This window comes from Mustela putorius, unplaced genomic scaffold (assembly GCF_011764305.1).
Source record: "Mustela putorius furo isolate JIRA1106 unplaced genomic scaffold, ASM1176430v1.1 tig00000127_pilon_pilon_pilon, whole genome shotgun sequence".
NCBI classification, from domain to species: domain Eukaryota; kingdom Metazoa; phylum Chordata; class Mammalia; order Carnivora; family Mustelidae; genus Mustela; species Mustela putorius.
This window is the reverse complement of record NW_025421288.1, coordinates 16,338,325-16,361,398: the sequence shown is the minus strand read 5'-3', so window position 1 is coordinate 16,361,398 and position 23,074 is coordinate 16,338,325.

Here is a 23,074-nt window from a genome sequence, read left to right as displayed (position 1 = left end):
GGCTCACTCCCCCGAGCGCCCGGGGCGTGAGCGCTCCCGGCAGCTGTGGCTTAACAGCTGTCCCTCAGCTGGGGGCCAGCCGGGAGCGGCCACGGTGGCGGGCCACCAGCCGCTGGTTGGCCCCCAGCGGCCCTCCGGCCTTGGCTCAGTGCTACCTGCCTCTCCGTGCCAGCGGATGTCGAGCGGAAAACAGATAAGGTTGGTAAGGCAGGATTCGGGGTTTGGGTCCGTGGCCGGCGGGGTGAGGAGCCACCCTAGCCGGGCCGGGGCGTGCTCTGCGCTGCCTCTGCCTCCCAGGTTGCGAGTGCGCGTTGCCACCGAGGCGGCCGGTGAGGGGCTCTGCAGGGTGGGGAGACCCAGGCCGCTGTCCGTGTGACCCCGGGAGCAGGTGGCCTGGTGCTGGTGGCCGCCAGGGCAGGGCCGGGGTGCACATGACCCCGTGGTGATGGAGCATAGGGGAGGGGAGCCCCCAGGGCCAAGGTAGGGAGAGGCTCCCCAGACCTGGGAGTGTTTGTGCCGTGTGGGAACATTGGTGAGAGGGCAGGGGCCAGGCCAGAGACGATCCTGGCCAGAGTGACCTGGGTAAACCCAGGGTGAAATGGGTAAACCCAGGGGCTCTGCACAAAGGGGTGACACTCCGATTCAGACACAGTGGGCTGCACTGGCCCCCTGAGGCCTCCAGATGGACGAGGAGTGGGCCGGCGCTCCCCTGGCCACAGCCGTTCTACGTGGCTGCTCGAGGAGAGCTTGGAACTCTCTGTGGGGCCAGGTGGACCTCTGGGCCGGCCCGGGGGAGCCTCAGGGCCTGGACCTGCCGCCTGGGGGCCATGCTGTCCCGCTGACAGCAGGGGGGTGTCGAGCAAGTACCCGTGACCGCTGGCTGCCCGTAAGGGGCGGCTGCCGTGGGCCCCACCACACATGGGACTGGACGGCCAAGGCCCCGGAAATGCCCGGTCGGGGGGAGGCCCCCAGGGGTCAGAGGCCCCAGACCCACCTGGCGTCAGGGGAGGTGCTGAGACAAGCAGCCACTCGTGCGGCCCCCTCCTGCTACAGCAGACCCGCGGCCGGGGGTTGGAGGAGCCGGCTGCTCCCCTGCTCAGGGATCCTGACCGTCCCCCGGCCCTGAGCACAGGCGGGGGTGACGAGGACGGAGCCGACTCACCCTCGGAGCCTGGTTTGGGGCATTGACATCTGCTGTGTGCGGGCGGTGGCCTCTGGGGCCTCGGACCCCAGGTGCAGGAGGAGCCGAGAGAGGCCCTGGGGGCCGGTGGCTGGACGCAGGGCGGTGTGGGCCCCTCCCGGCCACGTAGCGAGGCAGGATGGCCCTCCCTCTCCCTGCTCTCGGCCTTCTCCAGGCTCAGAGCCGGGTCCCAGGGACCCCACAATCCTCTGGAAGCTTCCAGAGATCGTAGGAGCCACAGGCCTGGGAGGGAGCCTTCCCTGCCGGCAGGTGAGAGCACGTCCGGCAGCTCTAGCCACTGTAACAGCTGCAGAAGCCCGCTTGGGTGCAAGAGTCCCGGTGAGTGGGCTTCGGCCCGCACCCATCCCCTGCGACCATCCCCGCCATGGCGACAGCCACCCCGGGGGGCTGCTCCCCTGTGCCCGGGGCCTCGTGCCCTCTGGGGCCTCGTGCGCATCACAGCACAGCCACCTGCCGCGGTTGCTACACACGAGACGAGCACACGAGGCGCGCCAGGTTGGTCTGCGAACCTGGCTCTGTGTCTTGAGGGACGTCGCTGGGGTTCAGCTCGTCCCCTTGTGCTGCCGGGCCTCCGTGCTGGCTCCCCCGGCTCGGGGAACGTCCCCCGATGACTGGAGCAGGCGGCTGGTGTCCTGCTGGCTTTTTCGGGACCCAGCCAACCCCCCGCCCCCCGCCCAGCACCCCCCTACGCAGCCCTTTCCCCACTGCATGCCCTGCCCGGCGGGTCGGAGGGCCTCCTGCCTGGACCCCGCGTCTGTTGTCCGGGGCGGCAGTCGAGCTCCTCCGGTGCCCTCCATGCGGTCTCCCTCGCCTGGGACGACGGCTCTTACTGCCGAGTCCCAGCCTCTGCACGACTGTTCCCCACACTCTGTTCCACCTTCCAGACTCAGGCTGCAGGAGAACCCAGGCTCTACTGCTCTCCTTGCCGGAGACCGAAGTCCTTGATGAGATGGAATTTAAATTTAAAAAAAAAAAAAACTGTACTGTGCAGAGTCATTTTTTTATTGAGAGTCACTCAGTAAAATGTGGAAAGACGCGGAAAGGCCACAAGAAGATAGACACGCCCTTTGTCCAAAGCCATGAACCTGGTCTGTGGGCCGTGCAACTGTCCTGGGGTAGCCATGACACCAGCAGTGTCCACCTTCCGGGCCCTGGGGGCCCCTCCCAGCGTGGGCAGGGCTCGTTCCTGCTGCGGTGTCCCTCCCCTGGCTGCTGGTGGCCCAGGCTTCCCGGGGCTCGCTGGTTTGTAGCCGCACGCCACCTCTGCCTCCGCTCACTGGCAACCCTTCCTCTCCCTGCAAACTAGCCCAGTTCAAGTTTCCCTTTCTCGTAAGGACGCAGTCGTATCAGATGAGGGGCGTGCCCTAAAGACCTCACGTGCAAGGACCCTATTCCCAAGTCAGGTCCCATCTGAGGTCCTGGGGTCAGGACCTCCCCTGAGGAATGTGGGGGCACGACCAAGCACCAGATATAGGCTTTTGTGCTCAGTGACATGTCGCGGGGTCACGCTGCAGGAGCTCCTCTGCTCTTTGGAGACCGTTCTGGCGGCTGTGTGGTGCGGCTTTTTCATCTTCCAGGCACCGGGTGGGTGGGCCAGTCCTCCCAAGGCCTCTGGGCTTGCCCTCCGTTGCAGGCTGTTGTCACAGAAGGAGGAGCCCATTTTTGGAGGCCCTTTGGGCTGTTGCTGGGGGAAATGCAGGCTTCTGCCTTGCCCGAGAGGCGTCTGCGCTGTGGGTACCCCTGAGCTAGGCCTTTCTCCCCCAGGCCTCCTGAGCTGCTCACAGGCTGCCCTGCCCCGGGGCCCCCCAGGATATGAGTCTCCCTCTCCCTCACCTCGTCCTGGAGATCGCCGAGATAAATGTGGGACCCCGGGCCTGGGCCTGGACGCCAGAGTCAGTCCCCAACCCCCAGGGCCCCATAGCCTCCCTGGGGCCCTTGAAGTCTATAGGACAAGGGTGCCTGTGACCGCTAACCAGGGCAGCCTGCACTTCTCGCCGGCCTCTGTCTGAGGCCGGTGTTCTCTGGGCTCCCCAGGATCTCCACCCCCAGCCCTGACCCCATGCCGGGTACATAGGCAGCCCCACGAGCCCCATCGCCGATGGCTGACCCCGTGCTGCATCGACAGGCCTCCACCAGGAACCTCACCTCTGGTGCGGGCCCCGTGCTGCGTCCACAGGCAGGCAGGCCCCTCCCAGCTGCCCCTTGAGAGCTTTCCGCTGACTTTCCCCCCCACCCCCCTCTGTAATCTGTAATCAAAGGCCACATCCGCTTCCGGGAGACCTGTGCACGTGGCCACTGGCAGAGCCCCCCACCCTTGCTGTAGCTGGGCCACCATGGACCCTGGCCCCTGGTCCAGCTGTGGGCCCTGCTTCGTGGGGCCCTGTCCCCTCCTGGGAGTGGCCGTCCCTGGCTGGCTGCACTCCCTGGCCACAGCCTCTCCTTCAGGGAGATGGGGCTGTCGGAAGCTGTCCCATTGTGGCTCCCCAGCCTGTGGCGTGGCTGAGGCTGGCTGGGCCCCTCCTGGGAAGATAGCCTCCCTTTCCCTGGGGCGGGCCGTATGCGCTTGAGCGGCTCGGCTGACCAATGGGGAGCGGGGGGCTGTGCGGCAGGTGCAGACAGGTTCCATCTCCTCCCTCCCCCGGAGCCCAGTGGTCATTCTGGGCATGCCCCAGCCTCACCAGCCTTTGGACTCATCATGCGTCCCCTGCCCCAGGGACCCACTGCCCGGACGGCCCCGGCTTTGCCAGGGTGGGCCCTGACGGTCCTCTGGGAGTTGTGCTGAGCCCTGGGGCCTCTGGGTGGGGCCTGGGAACCCCTCCGAGGACTGGTGTTGCTGCTCCTCAGGCCGAGTCTCAGGAATTCCCTCGAGCCTCGGTCACCGTAGCCCAGTGGCCCAGGCTTGGAAGCCGGTGGCCCTCCGTGGGATAGGAACCAGGCAAGGAGGGTCCAGGGCCGTGACAGAGCAGGGGATCTCTGGCCTCCTGGGGCAGAGTCCCCATCGAGTGTGACTCTCAGAGCGATGGGTCCCTGGGCTGCGAGTGACCATCACTGTCCATTCAGCAGAGGGAGAAGGAGCCACTGTCCCACGGACAGACAGGGGACACACCTACCCTGCGTGCAGGCCGCAGACCTGCGTGTCCCTGTGGCCGTGGGGCCTGCAGGCGGCCAGAGTGGTGGAAGACGCCCCCGGGAGCCACACTGCACAAGGACAGAGGGCATCAGGTCACAGCGGGATGTCCTCCAACCCGGTTCCAGGGACATGAGGCTGCTGGCCTGCCTGACCCCTGAGGGCGGGGGTCCCGACAGCGGGGCCACGCACTGTCACACTCACGCTCGTGAACTCAGGCCTCGCCCTTCCCACGCCCCTGGGGCCCACACGCCTGCTTGATCTCGTGATTTCGCTGATCTCGCGACCCCACGCCCCCCGCGCGCCCCCCCCCCTCGCAGGGCTGGAGCTGGCGCCACCTGCTGGTGGCCTCAGCACCCTCATGGGCCGCCCTCCTGCGGAAACTTCCAGTGGCCTGGCTCAGGGATCCGGCTGGACCCAGCTTGGTTTGGTGTGGGCGGAGGGGTGCAGGGTGGCCCGGACACGCCTCGGGGTGCCTGGGGGCCAGGTCTCTGCACATCAGGCTGTCGGAACCCCTGGACCCAGAGCACAGCCCAGGTGGGCACATGGGCCTGGGACCTCGGGGCCGGCAGGGCCTGGGCGTGTCTCGGGGGGCGGAGGCCAGTGTTTGCACCCGAGGGACTCAGAGCCCTCTCCTGCTGCAAATATTCAAGGCCCCAGACACTGGACAGCTGCTTCCCACCCCTGCTGCCCACAAGGACCGGGTGGCTTGATGACCCAGGAGGTAGGAGCAGTTTCCTGAAGATCAAAGGAAGGTCACCTAGCCTCCAGCCCCTGGGGGACCCGTGCCCAAGGACTCGGGCGGGGTCTTCCCCCGTATCCTTCTGCTACGTTGGGTGCTATCCAGTCTCCTGGACACCCCTCCCTGCCCCATCACCACCCCAACCCCGTTCTGCTTTCCCTTCACCTCCCAGGGGTGCCCCTCCCCTGCCCCTGGGGCTTTGTTCCCCGCCCCCAGATCTGATTATGCCCCTTGGGAAATGTCCACAAGCTTTGGTGGCCCCCAGACCCACCGTCCTGTGCCCCCAGGAGAGAGAGTCTGGGGGGCTGCCTTGTGTGCTGTCTGATCCCTTGGGGATCCGGGTTTCTGCAGAGTGCGGTGTGGTCTGGGGCCTGGCCCGAGACTCTGCATTGTTCACCGAGTACCTGGCAAGTCTAGGGACATGGGGGTGGACTTGGAGGGGTGGAGCTGGTTTCTGCCTCCCCAGCCGGCCTTCCTGGCTTCGTGGGGGCTCTAGGTCATGGTGCACAGGTTCCAAAATCTGAGGTACCCCCTTCTTCCCCTAAAGCACCCTGGTGGTCAGTCTCTGTGCTGTCAGAGCCGAGGCCGAGGTCAGTGGTCTTGGGGCGCGTCAGCCCAATGTGGTGGGCCCCAGATCCCAGGCCCGGGCACCCCAGCCCCAGGGGGAGGGCTCTCTCCACAAGGCTTTTCAGGATGGGACCCCCTGGCGCCCCCACTCCTGGGAACACTGGCAGCGGACCCTGCCTGGTCCAGCTCTGCCCCTGGTGGGACCTTGGCCTGTTTCCTCATGCACCCCAGATGGGGACGAACCACGTCAGGGAAGCGGGTGACATTGGGTCATGCCCTTCAGGAGCCTGGTCCGGGCTGGTCCCCTCAGGCCCAGTCATCTTGGTGGTCACTGTGATTGGGGGTGCTGTTGGGGGCAGCAGCTGAGGGCCATGTCTGGCCCGAGGCCCTCAAACTCCCAGCCAGACACGTACCCATTTCCCAGGTGACCCCTTTCGGGGGCCCCAAAGTCACTGCCTGTTTCCTCATGGGCAGACCCCTCCACGGAGGCCCCCATGGGATGATGAGACGCTGGCCCATGGCCTGGTCCTCAGCAGCCCAGCTGTGGGCGGCCTGTGCCTCCCAGGACCCTGCTGTCCCCTGGCAGTGTGCAAGAGCCCCCCCAAGAGCCCTCGCTGACCTCAGGTAGAGATGGAGATAGGAAGTGGCAACCCACACGGGCACAGGGACTGTCCTCTGCCATCAACAACCATGAGCTTTTATTAAACACCAGCTGTATGCTGAGCTTGCAGCGGGGGAAGGCCCCAGAGCAAACAGTGGGTGGGCTCCGAAGAGGCCAGTGAGGGTCTGTGGCTCCAAACGCCCCGGAAACAGGCACCTCCAGCCCTGGGGGCTTGGGCCCAGCCCCTGGTCCTCCCCTCCCCCACTTCCTTCTTCCTCCCCAGCTTCCGGCTGTTTGGGGTCCCCCTAGGGCACCTGGCTGAGCTGCTGCAGGAGTTGGGGGCCCAGGGAATGTGGCCACTGGCCCCCCCCCCCCGCCCATGCTGGACCTGGGAGAAGATGACTCTGAGGGACCTTACCTGGGTCTGGAGAGGTGGGTCCCAGCGGACGGCGGCCTGGCCACTCTCCCCCGCCATGGCTGGGCAGGGCCCTGCCGGGTCTCCTGGGCCCTCGCTGGAGGGAGTGGTGGGCTGGGTGTGGCCAGGGTCCCCCCGCCTGGGGACAGACGCAGGACCGGGGAAGGCCCTCCCAGGGCACCGCGTGGCACCGCGTCCTGCCCTGTCTGGTGGCTAACATGGGGCTCCTGACGTGGTCGTAGCTCCCTGACCCAGCTCCTTCCCTCCCACCTCAGCCAGCCTGGCCCTGCCCTGACTGCTCCCAAGCCTCTCACCGGACCCCGTGCCCACAGACCCAGCCCTGGGCCAGCCTAACCTCTCTCCAGGAAGCCCCCAACCCCCTGGGCTGACCCCCCCAGTTGTGCAGACTCTTGTCCTATCTATGCCCGCAGCCACAGCTGGTTGGTTACACGGGGCTCAGGGGAGGCAGGTGGGTCTCCGCTGAGGCTGCGACCCCAGTGTGAGTGTGAGACACGCGGGCCGTGAGCCCCGGCCCCCTCTGGCTGCGTCTGGGATGCCCACGGCATGTCTGCCCTGGCCCAGAGGACAGCTCGGACTCCGGGGGAGGTGCGCAGAGTGGGGCTGGGGATGCCGCATCCTCGTCCACTCCCTGTGTCACTGCCCGGTTCTGGGGTCCAGACAAGGGGAAGACTGCCCGTTTCCTCCGTGTCAGGGGAGTGAGAAGCCGAGGAGCCGAGGTTCCCGGAGCCGAGGTTGGTTCCGGCCGATGCCAGGAGGAGGAAGGGTGTTGGCGCTGGACCCGTGCCCGCAACAGGACCTGGCCATAAACTGGGACAGGGTGGGGCCGTGCTGTGGACAACAGACCCCGGCCGGCTCTCGCCGCAGCCTGGCCCCCAGCTGTCAGCGCTTCCCAGGAACTGGCACCTTGTTTATCCTTCGAAGGAGCGTGGTGGCTTTGCCTGTCTGAGCCCCGGCAGGCTCCTCGCTGGGTCCCTGGCAGGTGGGCCGGTGGGAGGCCAGGCTGTCCCTGAGCCCTGGACCTGGGGGCGGCAGACACAGAGCCCGCCCCTCCCACCAGCAGGGCCTAGTGACCAGGGAGGGAACCGGGGCCCCGAGAAGACGCTGTGTGTGTCCAGTGCCCCCAAGCGGCTACCGGCTTGGCCCCGAGCAGGGAGCGGGAACCCGTGCTCACCCTCTGAGTGGCCTGGCCTCGTCTCGGGTTGAGGAAGACGGCGGCCCATTGTGGCAGAATTGACCATTGTGATTTATTTCAGGTTTTGGAGGGACCCCTGGAGGGGCTGGGCCACAGAGCTGTCCCCAGCCCACAACCCCGTCCGGGCGTCCACATTCACCAGGTGATTCTGATAATATTGCCCCATGTGGGCGGTCTTGGCCGCTCTCTAGCGAGGCCCGCGATTCCGGGAGGGCCCTGAGACCCTCTGGGGGCCTGTGAGCTCCGGACTCTCTTCACGACAAGACGGAGAAGTAATGTGCCTTATTCACCGGCTCACGTTGGTGCTAAAGCGACCCTGGGGAGGGGGTCTCTTGGCTCCTTTGCAAGGACCAGGCTTGGTGCACCCCTTCCCCCCACGCGCGCCCGGGGCGGTGCGAAGTCCCGGGGAACAACCACCTCATCTCTCTCCACCCAGCCGTGCCCCGAGCTGAGGCCCACGGCCAGGCCGCCCCAGGCAGCGCTCTCCTGCCGCGGCCGTCCTGGCCCCTCGGGAGAACCCGGCCTCCGTGCCGTGGCTGCTCGGACCCGGGGTCCCGGCGGCCCTTCTCCCCAAACGAACGAGGGGCCCCGTCGCTTCAAGGAGAACAGGGGCCGGCGTCGTGGCCATGGTGAGTCGGAGCGTCCGCGTCAGGCGGGTGGAGCCCCACGCGAGACGCGTTTTCAGGCAAGTCTCCCGTGGCCCAGCCCCAGGCTGCAGACAGGGGCCGGCCACGCGTGCAGAGGCACCCACGGCTGCAAACACGGGCCCCCCGCCGTGGCCACGCGGGTCGGTCAGTACGGGGTGACTCCCGCCCCTGTCAAGCGAGCCAACGACGCGGCCTCAGGGCCCGAGCCCGGCCGCCCAGCGCGGCCACTCGCAGAGTCTTCGTTTCCAGTCGTCGTAAAATACACAGGACATAAAACGTGCCGGCTTCCCTGTCTCTAAGCCCACGGCTCAGGGCACGAAGCACATTCACACTGTTGTGCGGCCGTCCCCACCACCCGTCTCCAGAACTCTCCATCTTCCCAAACGGAGACTCTGTCCCCGTGAGACACCGACCCCCTCCCTCCGCTGGCCCCGGCGCTCGCCGTCCACTCTCTGTCCCTGCGAATCCGGAGACTCCAGAGACCCCATCTGGGTGGGATCCTGCAGTGTTTGTCCCTCTGTGTCTGGCCTATTTCACTCCTCACCACGTCCCCCAAGTCCATCAGCTGTGGCAGGTGTCTGTGTGTCCCTCCGTGGGACCGAGGGACAGGCTGGTGTTGTGGATGGACCATGTGTACCCGCGCGTCCATCGATGGACGTGGGGGCTGCTCCCGTGGGTCAGCGGCTGTGAACGCGGGCGTGCAAGTGTCCACACGTGTCCCTGCTTTCGGTTCTCTGGGGCAGCCCTTGGTGGCGGGACACACGGAAGCTCCGTGTTTTACCCCGGGGGCCCCCTCAGAGTGTCCCAGAGCACCTGCCTCTTCTTGCCAGCAGTGGAGCACGAGGGCTCAGTCTGCCCACACCCCTGCTAACACTTGTCATTTTCTCTTCTGTGTTGTTTGGTCACACGCAGCCCAGTGGGTGTGAGGTGACAGTCTTCCGGCTTCAAGTCTATTCTCAGAGGCTGAGGGGCTTGGGGAGGACGGCGCGGAGCCCGAGGTGGGTCTCAGGCTGCCCGGCTCCTGAGCCCTCGGCTTGCTGCCCTTCTCCTCCCTGGAGAGACCATCCCTGGCTCCTGTCTGGTCAGAGGCAGAGGGGCTGAGCCACACACCTGTCTTGGGGGCACTGACCCAGGGATCGGGGAGCCCCGAGGCCTTCTGCCCCTGGAATGCCCGGTGGGTCCGTGGGTCAGAGCCGAGGCCTGGACATCTGGCTGGGATGTGGGCCCGGGCCTCCCTGTCCGGCCGGAACCCAGGGAGCTGGACACTGGACGTGGGTTCCGGGGCTGACATTTGTGACTTTATGGTCGTCCTTTATTGTGTTGTTTGATTGCGTTGAGCTGATGCCCGAAGTGCCGGAAGCAGGACTTTATGGCTGTGGGTTCGCCCGGAGCCCGCCTGCCTCGGTCCGTGTTTGCTTTGTGAGGTGCGTCTGCATCAGCCCTGCCCTCGGCGGCCCCACGAGGCGCTCGAACGCCCCCGACGTGGCAGGAGGTTGGAGAGGCGCCCAGGACGGCCCTGGACGGCACTGGGGCAGCGGGGATGCGTGAGCAGAGCGCCGCAGGCAGTGCTGCCCAGGGTTTCCGTTCTGCACCTTCTCGGGGACGTGTACCTGATTCTCTTCATTAGTCACAGTAACTTCTCCGAGCAGAAGCCCATGTTGTGCCCGAGGACGTGACCAGCTCAGACGTGTTAGGAATTCCTCCCTTGAGGTTCCATCCTGGTCCCCAGTGATAGGCCTTTGGGGACACAGGGCTCCCCGGCGCCTGCCCTCTGAGCCCCGAGTCCCAGGCCCCGGACATGGGGATAACAGTGCCCGCCTGCTGTTGCAGGCTTCCCTGACCGGGGGAGTGACGTGAGGGGCAGGGGCAGGGCCAGAGTCTGGGAGGTGACCACGGCCACCCCCGAACACCCGACCCGCAGGGGGGTCCTGGCTGAAGGTCTGCAGGCCCCAGAACCAGAGGGGCACACGGTCTGGGCTGCGCCGAGTCGGGAAGGCGGGCGAGGTTTCTCTGCCCCGGAGGGTGGCGGGCACCTGTCCTCCTGGAGACGCAGAGTCTCTTCCACAGTGGGCTGGCCATCGTGCTGCCGTCGCTGGGGTGTAATGGGGCTGGGACAGCCTTTGTGGGTCCCCCTGCGCTGGCCCTTGGGCATGTGGGCGCTCCTAAATGAATTTCACATGAAATATTTGCTGAGAACAGTGACAGTGGGGGGCTGGCAGCTCTGGTGTTTGGGAAACACGTGGGTGTCCTGCTGGAGAGCATAGAAGCCCGCTGTGTGTCTGTGACCTGACTCGGTCACTGGCCAGAGTGCTTATGGCCCTTGCCAGAAGGCTGGACAGCCCGAGCTGCGTGTCACTCCCTGTGTGTTTCCTGGGGGTGCGTCTTCTCGTGGGTTTGGTCACGGCCCCTCGACACTCGAGGCTGGTGAGGCTCAGGGCAGCACAGGCTGGGGTCCCATTGTGCCCCTGGAGCTGGAGAGGCCGCTGCAGGGTGGGGTCGGGACCCCCGGCCCCCGTGCGAGGTGGTCCTGGGCTAGAGCTGCGTGGACGGCCCGGCCTGCACCAGCTCCGCCCCGCCGGGTGGGGACAGGGACGTTCGAGGCCTCTGGGAATCGGGGTCGGTTCAGAGCAGGGTCCCGCAGCCCCCGAAGTCTGCAAGCCACCCCCCCCGGGGCACAGTCACCCTGGCCGACGCTGCAGGCCCTTTGGGGAAGGTGGGGAGACGGCGACCAGCAGGGCCCCGGGGTCCTCCCTCCATGCGAGGGGTCGGGGTCCATGAACTGGCTGGAGCCTCGGAGCTGAGCGGGGTGGGGGGCCGTGTGTCTCTGTGGGCGGGGCTCGGGGGGAGGTTTGCTCGCTGCACCCTCGTAGACGTGGGCTACGGATCCCGGGGCCCCGGTCGACTTCCCTGCTGGGAATGCCGAGACCCACCAGCCGTCCCTTGGGTCTCTGCCGGCCGGACTGGGCCGCCTGCCGCCTGCTCTTGGCCGTCTATCCCGCCGGCCACGTCCAGCTTGCGCCGGCGGCTGAGCGCCCTGTCGGGCCCCTGCCCCCGGGATCCAGCTGCTCTCACGGGGTCTACGTTCCAGGTCAGAGGCTGCCGTCCCCTGCAGAGAAGAGTGACCTCGGACGCCCGCAGGCCTGCATGGGGGGTCCCCTCGGTCACGGTGCGACAGGCATGTCCGGGCCCCCTCGGGGTGGGCGAGAGGCTCCCCGATAGATGGCACAGGTGTCAACCCCTCAGGCCTCTGGGCCTCCCTGTCCCTAGTCCCACCAACTGGCCACGAGGCTTGCCACGTGGACCGTGGGCTCCCTGCTCCGTGGGTGCAGATTTGCGCCCCTAAATTTGGCCTGCCCCCCCGCTGCCCCCTGCTTCCCCCCGCTTCCCGCTCCGCCGTCCTAGCCCGGCGACCGCTGCAGAGGGCGGGCGTCGGGCGGCAGCGGGAGCCCGGCGAGGCGCTGGTCTCTGTCCGCGCTCGGAGGGGACATTCCTCGCGGTGTCCTTCCCTTTCCTGCTCAGGGAGGCGCTCGCCCCTAAAGATCACTTTATTTTTACCGCACGAGCCTTGCTCATGGTATCAGACTCTCATAAACACTATTTTAAAATGTGAAAGTGTTGCCTTTGTTTTTTGCGAACTCAAACGGCAGCGTGTGGAAGCCGCGTTCCCGGCCAGCTCAGGCCCCCAGGCCCACGGACCCCGGAGCTGAGAACAACAGAAAGTGCGTCTCACGGTTCTGGAGCTCAGGGGGTTTGTCCCGCCCAGCCGGCTTCTGGTGGTCCCGGGGCTTGTGGCCACGTTGCTGCAGCCTCTGCCGCCGTGGTCACGTGGCCGTCATCCCTGTGTCTCTGTGTCTCTTCTGGGCTCTGGTGGGGATGCCTTTGTTTGATTTAGGCCGTCAATCTGGGGGGTCACGTCTCACTATCCTTCAGACCCTTGTTCCAAATAAGGTCACCCTCGAGGTCCCCAGGTGGACGTGTCTTTTGGGGCACCGTGAACCACTGCAGGACACTGGGACGTGCGTAAAGATCCTGCGTCCCCCGCACTAAGCCGGTGGCACCCTGACTCCGTCCGGCGCCGGGCCGGGCCGGCTGAGACGCTTCTGGCCCCGGGTTACTCTCAGCATGCTCCGCCGCATGAGCACGCCGAAGGTCACAGTTTCACCCTGGCCGAGAGCCACGGTGGCAGGAAGGGGACGTCGCCTGTTCCCTGCCGGCCCGGCTGTGGCAGGCTGGCGGTAATGGGGGGTTGGAGCCGCCTGGGGGCTGTGGCGGACGCAGGACGGTCCTGCTCACGTCCCCTTCCCTCGGAGCGGAGGGCCTGTGGTGGCGCAGCGAACGCTCCAGGTCCCGGGGACGGGTGCCGCACAGACGGTGCTCCGGTCCGGGCTCTCCAGTCGGGGCTCTCCAGTCCTGCGGCCTCAGCTCTTACCGCTTGGCCGGAGCCGGAGCCGCATGCCCAGTGTGTGGCCAAGACTCTGGGATCAGGCTCTGTGCTGGGTGTCGTGCGGGGCGATGAGTCCCCCTTCCCCAAACAGACCCGTGTCTCCTCCTGCCTCTCAGCCCCCAGCCACCCCTCTGCTCTCGCTCTTTGGGGCCCCTCCAAGACCCCCTTCCAGCTGCTTCCTGGGGGGAATCCTTGGCCAGGGCAGGGGCTGAGGGGCTCGGGGGGATGCGTTGGAGGACGTTGGGGGCTGCATCAGGGTGGGGGTGGGGGCAGGGTGGGGGAGCGTCAGTGGGGGAAGGGCCAGTGTGGAGGGGAGGCTGTGGGAAGTGTGGGAGCAGCGGCGGGGCCGGGGGCCGGGGGTCTCCTGCTCCTTCCGGCCCCGCACACACCAGCCTGTGTCCGGGAGCCCCAGGTGTCTCAGCGCCGTGTCCTGGTGACCCCCGCCTCCCCGTTCTCGGGGCTCACAGCCTGCATTTATGAAACCCTGGAGTCCCTCTCGGCACCTCAGCCTCCCAGCACCGAGTGACAGTCCCCTCTGTGAATCTGCCTCTGCTGGAGGCAGCTGTCACGGCTCGGGTCTCTCGGACGTGCTCCAGGTCTCTGCGGCCGACAGGCGACGTCCCAGCCAGCCGCTCAGAGCTGGGGGCGTTGCAGCTCAGGGCCCTGGCTGTTGGCGGGAGCCCAGGCTATGACCTCTGCTCTGCTTTGGAAGGACAGGCCCTGCCTCGCCCCCAGTCCCCGTGGGGCGCCCTGGGACAGAGCCCTCCTGCCCCCGGAGTGGGGTCCCGGCCCACCATGCTGTGGGCCAGCTGCAGGGCCCGGGGGAGCTCTGACGGGCGGAGGCGGAGACGTGGGCTGCGGCTCCTGGAGGTCCGGGAAGACCACGCGAGGGCAGTAGCCGCCGTGGCGCCCCTGCCTGCGTCCCTCGCCGTGGACGCCCCTGCAGGCTTCTGTGTTCCCTTGGCCGAGGCCCGGGGCCTGGTTCTCGGGGGTCATGGGGGTGTGACCCTAGGGAGCTTGCCTGAGAGCGGAGTCTGAGGCACAGAATCCAGCCGTGCTGTCTTTCAGGGATCTGCAGGGGTGGGGGGGTGCGGTGCCGACGCGGCCCTGAGCAGGTTGGTGGGGGCGTGGGGGTCACTCACGCTGGGGCCGGCCCCTGCAGCTGCGAACACTATTTCTTCATGGTCCCTTGGTGGGGGTTGGGGAGGATTTGCCTCTGGTGACCCTCCCCCATGGGTCGGAGCGTCCCCCAGGGTGTGCCCGCACGGGCGCCGGCCGGGTACGCTGCTGACGCCGGCGGGGCGCTCCCCGAGGACAGCGCTCTGGCCTGGGCTGCCCACCTGGACTGCGGCGCGGCCTGACGTCCGGTTCTGCGCTGGTTCCCAGAGCGGCCAAAGCGGATTCGGCTGAATGTCCTGGCCCTGGAACACAGCGTCATGAGCCCAGGGCTGGGAGGTCCGCGGTGGGGGTCTGGACGGGCCTCTGGAGGTGGACAGAGCCCTTGGTGGCTCGTGTGAGCACCTGCCATGGGGGTCACGGTGGTTGGCAGAGGGATGACCGGGTCCGAGGGGCCCAGCGCCCGAGTCTCCCCGGGGCTCGCTTGGTGGCCCAGGAACAAAGTGGCCCTCGTGGCAGGTTGCAGGCTCTGTACAGCGGAACGCACAGCCCCCCTGCTGACCACAAGGCCACTCCCCGGTGGCCAGGTACCTGTCCAGCAGTCGGTCCCCACAGTTTCCCTGGGCATGGATTTGCTTTTCCTGCTCACAGAGCTGCTGTTGGCCCGTCGTCCGTAGACCCAGCAGTATCTCCTTCACAGCCGTGTGCCTCTCGGCTCCCCAGCTTCCCGCCGGTGCTTTCCTCTTGGAGCAGTGAGGGCAGCCGGACAGCGAGACACACGCGCCCGTAAGCGCCGGTCTGATAAGGCAGGACAGCCTGCGGCGCTCAGCTCCGGCGTCCGCTGGGCCCTTTCGCGGTCGCGGCTCTTTTGCTGGGCAGCAGCTCCTTGTTCGTTCCTTGTCCCTCTGACCTTGACGCTTCGCAGCAGTGCTGCCAGGCGTCTTGTAAAACGTCCCTAAGCTGGAGTCTGGTGGATGATTTCTCAGGGCCCAGTGGAAGCTTTGCAGAAGCGAGGTGCCCTTCTCGGGGCTCCATACCCGTGGGGGTGACGGGGCATCTGCCGGGTCTCTCTGCCACTTCTGCTACTTCTGACCATTTTTCTTTTCAAAAGGCTTTATGTCTTTATTTGAGAGAGAGCATGAGCAGGAGGGAGAGGCAGAAGGAGCGGGAGAAGCAGACTTGGACCCCGCCACGGCCTCCGAGATCAGGACCTGAGCCCAAGGCAGCCGCTTAACTGACTGAGCCACCCAAGCACCTCTGCTTCTTACCATTTTCCTACTTCTTGACTAATTTACCTTTTTTCTACTTTTTAACAGATGAATATCTGTAGGAAGTTACTTTGAATCTGTAAGTTGTTTCTCTTTGGACGTGGGCCGGCTGATGGCAGGACCGGTCGGGAGATGCTGCCACGATCCGTCCCGCAGGGTGTGGTGCTGGAGTTGGGATCCCTCCCTACGAGTGAGCTGTTCCTGCTCACGCATTTACTGGTCTAGTCATTTGTATCGCAATGGGATCATTGATGTTTGTTTTATTCTCCAGGTGATAATCTCGTTTTACAGCTACTAATTGTTTTGCTTAAATTGCTCCAGCTCCGGCCTTTGGGTGTGGCCCCCGGTGGCTTCCTGGGCCCTTCTGATGCTCCTCCATCATTTTTTGAACACTTCCTTATTTTCTGCCGCCACGAACACTCCAGGTTTATCTCATAATTTCCTTGTCTAGAAGCTCAACATCTCCTCCAAGGAGCCCTGTTTCCTTCTACTGGAGAATCGTATTTAAAAACCAAGAGCCAGGGGCGCTTGACTCTTGATCTCAGGGTCATGAGTTGAAGACCCACGTTGGGTGTGGAGGCTACTTAAAATAAAAAATAAAAATAATAAAAACCAAGACCTGGGTCCTGGGTGTGGTCAGCTGCTCCGGGGGTGTAGGTCCTCTCAGTGGGCCACTCTAGAACAATACATGTATGTATATTAACTACATACACATGGTCATTCACTTACCTATTTCTGTTACCTATGTATCTCCATCTGTCGGTCCATCTCTCCATCCATCCATCCATCTGTCCGTCCATCCATCTGTCCATCCATCCGTCCATCCATCCATCCATCCATCCATCTGTTCGTCCATCCATCCATCCTCCATACATCCGTCTGACCATTTGTCTGTCCATCCATCCGTTCGTCCATCTGTCCATCCATCCGCCATCCATCCGTCCATCCATCCATCTGTTTATCTGTCTGTCTGTCCATCCGTCTGTCCATCCGTCTGTCCGTCTATCCGCCTGTCTGTCCGTCCACCCGTCCGTCCATCCATCCATCCATCATCCATCAGCTATTTACCCAGTGTGTATTATTTGAAGCCACTGGGGTTGGGTGTTTTGTTATGCAGCAATAGCTGACTGATACATGTAGCTGGGACTTTGCAAACTGTATTTCCAGCTGGCTTCTGGAAGCCCTCATTGAAGGGCGGGGAGCAGGAATGCATTTCCTTCCCGTTTCCAGCTTCACCAGAGCCCCTGCAGCCACAGCTCTCTTGGGCACCCCCACCACCAGCCATGCCAAACCCCTCAGGGCCCCTTTCTGTGGCCCACCCCCCAGCCATGGGTGTGGACGCTGTTCTCTGCTGCTGCTAATGTCAGTGCCTCAGGACCCCTTTTTCCTTGCTCTTCTAGCCTCCAGCACCGGAGTAACCAATTCTCTCTGTTTGAAACACCCAGTATGGTTTCCTTTTTCTGTTGGGGCAGTAATTGATACAGGGTGGATTTTTGGTTCAGCCCAGGCTGCAATGGCTGGAGAGAGACCACAGAGAAGGTGAGGGGTCAGGCGGGTCCCCAGACACCGAGCGTCCGGGAGAAGGGGCTTCACAGTTGTGACGTGACAGTCACAACTTGTGGGTGCCACAAAAGCAGGATTTTGGGGATGCATAGGACTAAACAGAACAGAGAGGAAGAGAGAAGGGTCTTGCCTCAATGACATCATGACTTCCACCTTGGGAAATCAGAAAAGAAGAGAGTTCATTAAACCCAGAAAAGAAGATCACAGATCAGATGAAGCAGAAAACAAAATGGAGCACCAGAGGAAAGTCAATGAATTGGAACGCTGGTTCTTTGAGAAGGTCAATGAGATTGATAAACTGACAGGAAACAGAGAAGACAGGAAGTCTGAACACTATGAACAAGCGGTGACATCACTACAGAGCCCACAGACGTTGGGATGACGATGAAGGGAGCATTATGAACAACTTCCTGCCAGTAAATGTAGCAACTGAAACAAAATGGAGAGATTTCTTTTTTTTTTTTTTTTAAGATTTTATTTATTTGACAGACAGAGATCATAAGCAGGCAGAGAGGCAGGCAGAGGGGAGGGAAATCAGGCTCCCCGCCGAGCAGAACCCAATGCGGGGCTCGATCCCAGGACCCTGAGACCATGACCTGAGCCGAAGGCAGAGGCTAAACCCACTGAGTCCCCCAGACAGCCCCGGAGAGATTTCTTGAAAGACAATTTATCAAAGCTCACTCAAGCTGAAGTAATTTGGAAAGCTCTTTATATTAAAGAAAGAGAAAACAAACTTAAAACCTCCCACAAATAAAGCTCTAGGCCCAGACTCGTCTTTACTAGTGAAACCCATCGAACATTTAGGGAAGGAATAACACCAGTGCTGCCCAGGCTCTTCCAGACAAATCAAAAAGGAAGGAACACTTCCTGCCCTTTTCTCTGAGGCTGTATTAATTATCCTGATGCCAAAACCCACACAGAGACGTGGAGTAGAACAAAACCATAGACCAACGTCCCTCACGAACATAGTTGCAAAAATTCCGAACTAAAATTCGGCAAATCAAACCTAACCACGTGACAGTCATGCCTAACTGGGTGTTGTTCCAGCAGGGCGAGGCTGCTGAGAATTCAAAGTCTGCGCAGGTCACCGTATTACCAGACTAAACAGCAAAAACCATATAACCCTCTCATGAGATGCTGGAAAAACCCATTTAGCAAAATTCAACACCCATTCCTATACAAACTCTCAGCAAACTCAAAGTAGAAAAGACTTTCCTGTGAAAGGGCATTTATGAACCGCCACAGCTGACATCGTACTTAACGATCGAGTGCTTTTCCCTGAAAGTGGAAACGTGACGGGGACCCAGGCTCACACCTCGTCTGGGCGACGCGTGCCGGAAACCACGGCGGGCACATTAAGGAATGAGAAGCATCTGGCAAGGGAAGAAGTAAGACTTATTCACAGATGACGTCATGACCTTCTACGTAGGAAACCTAGAATCTACAAAAAAGCTGCTATAATTAGTGGGTGAGTTTATCAAGCTTGTAGGTAGCATAAGAGAAATGTACAAACATCAATTATATTTTTATAATCTGGCAACAATCAAACACTGAAATAAAAACCCCATTTTCAAAAGTGTGTAAAACATAAAATACTGAAAAAAAATCTGACAGTGGACGCGAAAGGCCCCTGCAGCTGAGCGCCACACGCTGCTTGGAAAAAATGAAAGGCATGAACCGGGAAGAGCCAGACCACGTCTGCGGGTTGGAAGACGCGGGGTCCGTAAGACGGATTCTGCCCAAACTCGGTTGTGGATACAATGCGGTCTCAGCCCAAGTCCGAGCAGGCTCTTTGGTCTTCCTTAAATGTGTGCTGGATTTCCTCTCCCGCGAGAGGCAAACTAACCTGTAGCGTCAGAAAAGAGGTCGGAGGTACCTCTTGAGCCGGGAAGGGCCACGCGGAGTCTTTCACGGGTCACCGGCCGTACGCAGGGTCGCCTGATCACGGGTCACCGGCCGTACGCAGGGTCGCCTGACTGCGGCGACTGCCTCAGGTGCGTGTTTATGTCCAACCCACGGCCTGGACCCTAGGCAGGCTCGGTGTGTGCATATGAGCTACATCTCAGAAAAGCCGTTTTAAAATATTTTGAGTTGCAGCTGTTAGATGAAATTTTGTTCTGAAAATTTCAGAGCAGAAATCGGGAGTGTCTCACAAAACCATAGCCGTAATTTTTAAGAGGAACATGACATGCTAAAATTATTTAGGCAGTTAGAGATTGGAAAGTAATCATAAAAATATATTCAAGGCACAACTGTAATGACGGTAGAACAACACCAGGGGTTGCGGCGGCCTTGAGGGAGGGCTGAGGAGGGCTGAGGAGGCCGAGGCAGTGGGCGTCGGCGCGGCGGTCGCTCCGACTCACACAACTTCACACGCTTGAGGAAAACCGAGTGAGGACGTCGGGGACCCCAGGGTGCGTGCGGGGGTGTGACAGACCATCCAGCTGTATTGCACATACATGAAGTGACTTCCCTAGGGGCTGGGGGGTGCAGGGTGCTGTCCTTGGGGGCTCCGCAAGGGACCCGATACCACCCGGAACATCTGATTTCCTGTCACTCACACCGGCTTTCTCCAAAGAGCCGCCGCCAGCCCTTTGCGAAACGTGGCCGCGGCTCTGTCGCTCCGCGGACACCGTGGGCTCAGGGCAGAGGCGGTCCCGGGATCCACCGTATGGCTCCGCCGCTCTCTGGCTCGAGAGCTCACGGTGATGGTTCACCCTCCCCGACCCTCGGTTTCCTCACCTCTAGGATGGAGTAATGTGAGCCCGAGCCTCCCAGAACCGTGGGGGCTTCGATGAGCCGTGGCGGCTCAACACCCAGCCACGGCCTGTAGATGACAGGCTTCGCGGCGCGTGAGCTCTGCGGGCTGCTATGGAGGGCGTCCGCCATCAGCCCGGATGTCATTTCTTTACCACGCATTTAGCCCACCTACCAGCCACCCGTCCCCACGTCCGTGTCTTCACTGCCCACATCCTCCCGTCCGTGCGTCCATCCATCCATCCATCCAACCATTCAGTCGTCCGTCCGTCCACCGGTCCATCCGTCCGTCCGTCCATCCGTCCGCTCGTCATCCCTCGACCACCACTCAGCCCCCCCAGAAGCAAAGCCACTGAGCACATCCAGATGGCCCCTGGAGGAGGCCACAGAGGCAGCTGCCCTCAAGGCCCGTACAGCAGGAAGGCCAGCAGCGGGACGCATTCTGGCTGGGGTGGCGAGGACAAGACTCAGGGCAAGGGCATGACGCTTGGACCAGATCTCGAGGTGGGGGTGATTGCCCAAAGGCGGCTGTGGGGCCTGGGCCTGCGCACCCCAGATCTTTCAGAATCTTTGAAGGTGCGTGTAGTGGGCACGTGGTGGGGTTTGAGTTCCCCCTTCTGATGTCTTGGGGAGGACACAGGCAGACATGGGCGCGGCCGGCGCGCTGTTTCCTGCTCGTGGGTCCTCAGACGCTCACATGCCAGGGGCTCTGTCCCCGTGGCTGGCTGGGGCTGGAGTCGCCCTGGGTGTCCATGGGATGAAACCCATGATGTCTGTGGGCGCACTCTCCATCTGCCTGACCAGGCTTGGCCAGAGCTGTGGAGCTGGGCTTGGGTGTAGGGTCTGAGAGAGAGAGGGAGAGACAGACATTCGAAGGAATTGTGGGGGGCTGCAGGCTGGACATCGGGGAAGAGCTGATGTTGCTGCTCCAGACCGAAGGCCACCTGGAAGCAGAACTATTTCCTCCTGACAGCCTTCAACTGCTTGGGTGCGGCCCACCCACACCATGAAGGCTGATCCGTTTGCATATAAAACCTGCCTTCATGGCAGCATCTAGACTGGCGTTTCGACGATACCATGGCCTAGCCCTGTTGACACATAAAATTAACTTTCACCCCAGGTGACTCAAAACGGGGTGTTGGTGGGCTGGGGACACACCTGCTACCTTCAGGTCTCTCCGACAGGTGTGAGGCTCCCTCGTCCCTCCACAGCCTTCCTTCCTTCTTCCGCCCCTCCCCCACAGCCCCCCTTCCTGATGAGTCAGGTTTGTGGACAGAAAGCGGTGGGACAGTCACTTCAGGCTGTTTCGTGACGTCTTTGTGGTCTCCCTGTGGTGAGGTCACGCAAGCCTCAGGGACGGTGTCTTGTCAGGGTAAACACTGCCGGGCGTGGGGCCTGGCGGGGAGGCTCCAGGTGTCCCGGCCCTGTGCTGGGGGTCCACCTGTTGGGGATGGGCAGTCAGTGTCTCCTCGATGACCTCCCACTGCCGCTGGGCCGGGCTGTGTCCCCCTGGGGCCCTGGGGAGAGCACGCTCCAGCTGCAGACGGGACACTTCCACACGTCTGTCCCCGCGGTAGAGGTGGTGGGGGTTTGTGTTGCCGGTACCAGGCGCCCGCGGCCCGGTATGGGCATCTCCGTCCCGTACGCAGCAGAGCCTGTGTCCCACCGACTCACCTGTGAGCCGCCCCACGGCCACAGTGAGGAAGCCCAGCTGGCTGCGAGGGTTGCGCTGAGCGTGGGAAGCTGACCCAGATTCTGCTAGGGGCAGTGGGGTGACGCTGGTCACCCCGGCCTGATGCATTCACCACCTGCTTCTGCAGGCTCCTTCCCCCGACGTGCTCTGAGCCTCTGTCCTGTGCCTGGCGGCCTGATGTCACTGCTGCTCAGGGTGCCACCCGAGACCCCGCAGCTGGGCCAGGAGGGTTTGGCTCAGACCTCTGGGCCTCAGGTCAGCACAGCTGCCCCCCACACAGGACACGTAGGGCTGCCTTTTTCAGACCCCAGTAGTGGACTCTCACCTTCTCAGTCCCTGTAGAGGACTCCACATCCCCATCTTGGTAGAGAACCCCAACTTCTCAGTCTCAGGGAAGGACCCCATGTTCTCAATCCCAGGGGAGGATTCCTGCCTCTAATGCTCAGGGCAGGAGGGGCTGGGCCGGTGACCACTGCGGGGCCAGGATTTTCTCTGAATCCCACCAGGGCCAAGGAAGCCTGTCATGGAAAATCGCTGCCTCGGGGGCTGGGAGGGGCCCCTGTCCTTGGGTTTCCCCAGGGCTCGGTGCCAGCCTGTTTGGCCCCACAGGGAAGTGGATAATGGGCCGGCAGGCCCCTCCGGCTCTGGTTTCCTAATCCCTGTGGCTCCTGGCTCAGACCACACGCTCGGGCCCGGGTCCCTGGGTTCCCGAATGAGGACAGTTTCCAGGCCTGCAGCTGGCGTCACACTGAGACGGGAGAAGGGGCTTCATCGCAGGTCCCCTGGCAGGGGCGGGCTCCCGGTTACCCTGTCGGATCCCGGCCCTCGATGCGACCCCAGGAGTCGTCAGGTGGTGTGAGAAGCGTCTCGTCCTTAGACGCTCTCACTGTGGCGTGGAGGTCCTGTCCGCAGTGGAAGGGCCACCGGGAGGTGAGACGGTCGGCCACGGTGCCGCTGGGTTCAGAGGGGAGCCTGGGCCAGGGAGACAGGGTGTCCCACGCCCCCACCTGCGGCATCCGCTGTCCCCAGGGTCTCGCTGATTGTTGACGCGAGTCCCTCCCCGCTTGCCCCGAAGCCTGGGGACCGCGAGGTTATAATCGGCGTCCGAGCCTACTACTTCTCACAAGGTGACGTTCTGGTCCTGCAGGGGCGGCCCCAGCCTGGCGCGGCGTCTGGGCCTCACTCCCCGCGAGGACGTCTGCTTCCAGCTTCCCGCCAGGCCTCCCGGGCCCCGGAAGATGTGTTTCAGTTAGGCGGCCCCTGGCTGGGCTTCCCAAGTTCCAGTTACAGGTAATTCCAGAGACTGGCCTGGCCTGGGAACACGAGGGGATTAGAGGGTGTGCGGGGCGGGGGCGGGGCGGGGGGGCCGGGGAGCTGGACGTGGAGCCGCCTGCTGACCCGAGCCAGGGAGCCGAGTCCACACGGAGGCGGGGCAGCCCCGGGACCTCCCAGGTGCCCACCCGTCCCCTGGCTTGGGGGCCTGGGGCCCCTCGTGGGACCAGAGTGGGACAGAGGAGCTCACATGGGGCAGGGGTCCTGTCCGGAGCCACCATCGGGATGGCGCCCCGTTCGAGCCTGGCCCTGTGGGGACACCGGGGAGGGTGGCCCGGGGCTGGGAGGGGCCGCGCCTGCCCAGGTGCGGAGGCATCCCGAGGAGGGCGGCTTTACTGAGGGCTCAATAAAAAGATAACCCACAGATAGCCTGAGTCAATATTCCCAG